Consider the following 5,775-nt stretch of genomic DNA (forward strand, 5'->3'; position numbering starts at 1 on the left):
AGACAGATTTGTTCACTATCTCTTAGTATGTGTGATTATGTCTCTGTATAGATAAGTGTCTATCTATAAATGCTTTTGCTTTTTATAGTGATTATAGTTTCACTTTAGTTAATGTATAAGTCTTATTCTAGTAATGCTAAAGCCTGAATTAAATATTCCCTGAGTCTAGTGTTCTCTTCTCCCCAGCCTGCCTCCCTCCATCTTTCCCATAAGGCTGCTTCTCTACCTCCATTAATGCCAGGTCTTTAGAGAGCACCAGCATTCCTACTGAGAACCCAGGGATGGATGCTGGCTCTTATATCCCTCTGACCTATACCCTCTGGTTGAAGAGCTTCTTTGGGGAGGGGTGGGGTAAGAGGAGTCTTGGCAGTTTCTCTTCAGAGTTGTGCATTTTCACTTGTAGGTACCTCTTCTTGAGGTTCAGCTGCTGTGAAGTTGCTCTTGTCTGGTACCATGGAGACTTTAAACTGGTCTTGGCCCTCTGAGGAGTCAGCTAAGACAAGCTTATTATCCTCTTCCTTGTCTTCCATCTTCTTTGCCTCTCCAGGTTCTGAAGCAATCTGAGATGTCACTGAGGTGGGAAAAGTGCAAAGTTCTTTGGGGTTCTGATTGTGGATGTTTTCATTTTCTTTGACCTCAGGAGTTCTTACTGGTTTCTCTGGTGGTTCTGGATTAGGAGAGACCTCTAGGGAGGTCCTAGGACTTGGAGTCTCAGTCCCCAAGGAGACCCTAGGGCTGGTGGGTGAACCCCCTCCAGAGGCTGGAGGGTATCTTCCTTGAGGAGGGCCTGGGGCTTGGAGTATCCCTGGGTGGAGGAGGCCTACTACGGGGTGCTGAGGTCCTCTGGAGAGAGGCTGTCTTCTTTGGTTGTTCAGATCCTTCACTTGTGGTGCAAGTCCAAAGGACTACTTCTGCAGCAGATGATGAAGGCTGCCCTGAAGGGCTCAGGGCTCTGCCTGGTGATGGAGCTGGGGAGCTAGGGAGAACTTCCCCCTGGGACTTGCCACTCTCAATGGTAGGTGAGGGCTTGGCCTGGGTGGGGCTATTGCAGGCTGGTAGAGGCTCTTCTTCCTCAGAGGAGCTTGCTTCAGATTCTTCCTTTTCTATTTCTTCATCTCCTAAGGGCTCCTTGATCTCAGAATTATCTTCCCCCAGGGCTGCATCAGGTGCCAGATCTTCAGTTGTTGAGACAGATTCACTCTCACTCTTCAAGGAAAGTGTAGAGGGACTAGTAGGTGAGATAAGAGGACTGGAGACCACAAATGTTTGAACTGGGGGAGAAATGACTAAAGAGCGCCTGCTGCTGCTTGATAGTCCCTTTACTACAAACACTTTATTGGAATGTTGCTTCTCCAGTTTGCTTATCACCTCCTAGAGATTGTGGTTCAGCTTGCTCATTTCCCTGTAGAAGACATTCCTCAAGTTGGAAATGTTTTGGAAGATGGTCACATAGTAGCCAATATGACTATTATAAAGAATAGGCAGCTCCTCTAGTAGTTCTTAGTTCAGATCTTCAAACAGTCTGGGCATTGTTGAACTCTTCCTCTGTCTTGGAAGTCTTGGCCTCATCTTTCTTCTTGGCATTCTGCACTGAGTCCAGGTGATGTCGGGCACCATCATAATCCACGAGTTTTCAACCCCACTTGGCAACTCTCTCCTTAATAATCACTGAACTGGGCCAAGTAGTAAACCAAAGGTGAACGATTTGAACAAAACACTAACAACTTCTACTAACAACAGGCAGAAGACCACAAGCTATACAAGGACCTTGAGAACTTCCTTAGTGCAGCTAAAGTGAGGCATGAAAGTTCAAAAAGAGTGTCAGAAACCCTGTAGGAGATCTACAGCAGCAAGTGGGATGGTCATGAGGAGCTGAAGGCCATTGTAGGGAATAATGATCTCCTTTGGGAAGACTATGAGGAGCAACTGGCTGACCAGGCTGTGAGGACCATGGAAAACTAATTTTTGTATTTTTTGTAGAGATGGGGTTTTGCCACATTACCCAGGCTGGCCTCGAACTCATGCAATTCACCTGCTTCAGCCACCCAAAGTGCTGGGATTACAGGCTTGAGCCACTGTGCCTGGTGATAAAACTATTTTAAACTGGAGAGAAGTGGATGGAATCGATCAAATGTTTGTTGAGCCTACTATGTGCACTGATTCACTCATCCCGCAAGTATTTATGGAATGCCTGCTCTGTGAAGTCCCCATGCCGGGTGGGCCCTGCCTGAGGATGCAGAAACTAACAATAGGGCATAATCTTACTGACATGGAGTTTACTGGGCAGGACAAACTTATGTCAAATACTGGCTATTATTGTGTCTATGGATGGATCATCCTGACATCTTGGTATTTCAGTTGCTGAGTAGTGATTGTATAATTTTTGTGCTTTTTATGTCTTTTGTGAGGAGGATAGGAAAATAGGTACAATTTTACCTCTGTTATTTTGGAAGCTGGGAGGATAAATGAAAGAGATGAAAGATAGGTTAATTGGTTTGCATATTTAACAGTAGCTTACAGGAAAAAAGAGTTAAAACAAAAGCTCAAAATGAGAATTAAAGACAAACATGTATTGATGCTATGCATGCTCTCCTGGTTTTCCAACAGTAGTTAAATGGAAAATCAGAAACAATTTTACCACTTCACAATAGTTAAACAAAGAAAACACTACCAAGAACAAAACCCTCCCTCTGCTACCTTGAGCCCATTTGTCTCCCCTCTTGCTGGTGTCTCTCTCTTTCCCACAGACAACACTTCCCAGTCCTGGCACTTCTACAGTACGTCAACAGAAATAAGAGCATGTGCCCAGCAGCTACAATTAGCTAGTCACTGAGATTGTGAAAACCCATTCAACTCCCTGGTTTAGGCTAAGTGGCATTTTCAATATATCTGTGGTACTGAGGAAAAGCAGGCAGGAACAAAGACACCAGTACTATCTCCAAATAAGAGTAAGGCTTCAGTGTCCCTCCACTGGGAGAGCGAAAGGATTCAGGACCCCGACACATATGCACAGGTGTTGTCTTTTGCAGACCAATTTGGCCACATTTTGCTGTGGTTTACACGGCACCGTGGAAATCAGTGTGGTCCCTTAGGAAAGAGGAATGGAGGATCTGTCAGGAAACCTGGATTCTGGAGCCAATGCTATGGCTTCCTCGAGGCTTCTGAGTCTCAACTTTTCTGCCAAGTGAGGACAGTAATGTTCAACTTCTTACCTCTCAGCACAGAAATGAAAATTAAATGGATTAATATGTCAAAGTGATTTTTAAAATTGTAAGGTATGATGCCTATAGGAATCATTAACACTGAATAACACTGTTGAATATCAAAGGTTTTTAAATGCAAAATGAGGCAACTACATAGGAGTTTATTATACAAGATTATGCTGCAAATCTCTGCACTGCTGCAGAGGTTATCTAGCACTTGAAGAGATACTGTTTGAGGCTAGTGGAGCCAAAACCACTGGCAATGATAAATCTACAGCGTCAGAGGAAAGGACAACACAGGAACTAATGATGTTGCAAAAGGTGCTGAGTAGTTGGCATAACCAAATCCAGATGTCCATGGAAGAAGGGCAGGGGACATTTCTGACAATTGAAATGTACAAACAAGCCCTGAGCCACCATCAGGTGAAAGACATCTCTGCCCTGCCTACCATATGGCCAGAGTGGCTTACAGGTAGCTCAACCATGGGATGGATTTGGCCTCATCACTTCCCTTGCTCACCTGGCACATAAAACTAATAAAAATCATTGCTGGAAACAACTCAAATGTCCCTGACTGATGAATGGATGAGTACAATGTGGTACATCTCTATAATGGAATATTATTCAGCCATAAAAAGGAATGATATACTGATATATACTACAGTGTGGATGGATCTTGAAAATACATGCTAAGTGAAAGAAGTCAGATACTATGTGACTGGTAAGACACATAATATGTGACACAAAAGGCCACATATTATGTGACTCCATCTGTATGATATGTCTGGAACAGGCAAATCCTAGAGACAGAAAGCAGATTGGTGTCACCTAATGCTGGGGAGTTGGGGAAAAAGAAGAGCTACTGCCAATAGTGGGTGTTGAAAATTATCTAAAGATTGATTGTGGTGATCATTGCACGTATCTGTGAATATACTAAAAACCATTGAATTATGTACTTTAAATGGGAAACTTGTAGTTTTTAAGTCATGTTCCCTCTCTGACCTGTTCCTAACTAACATTGGCATTCTCTGGCCAAGGTCAACAGCATCACACAGTTAAATCCACTCTCTCCCATTAGTGCTCCTATGAAGAGACAGCTGTGTGTGCAGGGACAGGGCTCTGAAACCTTATTGCAGACATATGCTGCAGTTCTTAGGTGAGACTTCCTCAGGCACTTTTAATAGTCTGTCTTCCTTTAAGCCTCTATTAAATTAGAACAATTTAGGTATTTTGCGTTCTCTGTTTTCTTTCATGGTCTTCTCAGAATCAGATTAGAGAGACAAAAATAAACCAACTCTCTGCTTTCCAAAACCAATGACTATTTAAAATGGATCTGTCTAGGTTAGGGACAGACAGCTTTAGTCCAACCAGTAGTCACTAGCTGACATTTCTGCACAAACCCACAGTTATCACCTTTGCTCTTACTTATGCCTTATGATGTTTCCCATTTACCCAAAATACATCATTCTTATTACTCTCTCTCATGGGCTCTTCTCTTTCTTAGCAGTTTTGTGTGGGTGTTTGCTTATATCCCCATATTCCCCACCTCCACTGCTCCATAGCTTGCAAGCTTCAGCTCTGACAGTGAAGTTCACCTTCCTGGCCCCAGAACCTGGCACAGACAAGACCTTCAATAAACATTTACTGAAGACATAATAGAACCCTCAGAGTGCTGTTTTGGAGGTGAGTCATGATCAAGATTGCCTCATTTCCTTTAGGTAATAAGTAATATTTAGTCAAAAGAGTCTGAGCTCCTCCACCTGTCCTTAAACCAAATTTGTAGTGAGCACACATTTCCTCCCAAGTGTTCTTCCCTTTGGAGAAAACCCATTGTCTATGGGGTCTTGAGGGGTTGATCGTTTGGCCCCACACCTGGTCAATGATATGGCCAGTGGTTGTTATTCTGGCCACTTTGATTGGGTAAAGGTTGGGCACATGACCAAAACTTGGCAGATTGGAGTCCTCTTGAAACATCTCCACCAGCACTTTCAGGAAAGATGTTCTAAGACAGAGTTTCTCAATATCGGCCCTCTTGACATTTTGCTCTGGATAACTGTCTGTTATGGGAGCTGTCTTGTACATTCTAGGATGGTCAGCAGCATTCCCAATAGATGCCAGCAACAAGTCCCAGTTGTGACAACCAAAAATATTTCTAGACATTGCCAAATTTCCACGGCGGTGGGGTGCAAAATTAACCCTAGTTAGGAACCACTACTGTAAGATGTGCCAGCGAGGACAAAATAAACTGGACTTGCCTGCATCTGTGCTCCTTGTGGCTCCCTGGAAGGAAGCTTCCATGGAGAAGCCATCTGCAACAAGAGAAGTTGAAGTCAGCAGGAAAAGAGAAAGAAAGTTGAGATGTGGAGAAAGAGACCTAATGATATCTGTTAAATTTCACTTGAATTTGATTTTGGGGGGTTACTTGCAACTAAAGTAGACTCCTGACATATATAACCCATCCATCACCTTAATCCATAACAACCCAGTTTTTCTTCTAGAAACTCATTTGCCTATTCTAACCAAATAAGACGAGCTGGTCAAAAATGTCCATGATCAGGCCAAAAAAAAAAAT

At 43.3% G+C, this 5,775-nt stretch overlaps 1 pseudogene; it reads right to left on the bottom strand.

Moving 5' to 3' along the window:
• Positions 1-377: 377 nt before the first annotated feature.
• On the bottom strand, positions 378-5,512 carry LOC105524194 (annotated as a pseudogene).
• Between the last annotated feature and the right edge of the window lie 263 nt (positions 5,513-5,775).

Source organism: Colobus angolensis, unplaced genomic scaffold (genome assembly GCF_000951035.1).
Source record: "Colobus angolensis palliatus isolate OR3802 unplaced genomic scaffold, Cang.pa_1.0 Scaffold49, whole genome shotgun sequence".
NCBI classification, from domain to species: Eukaryota; Metazoa; Chordata; class Mammalia; order Primates; family Cercopithecidae; genus Colobus; species Colobus angolensis.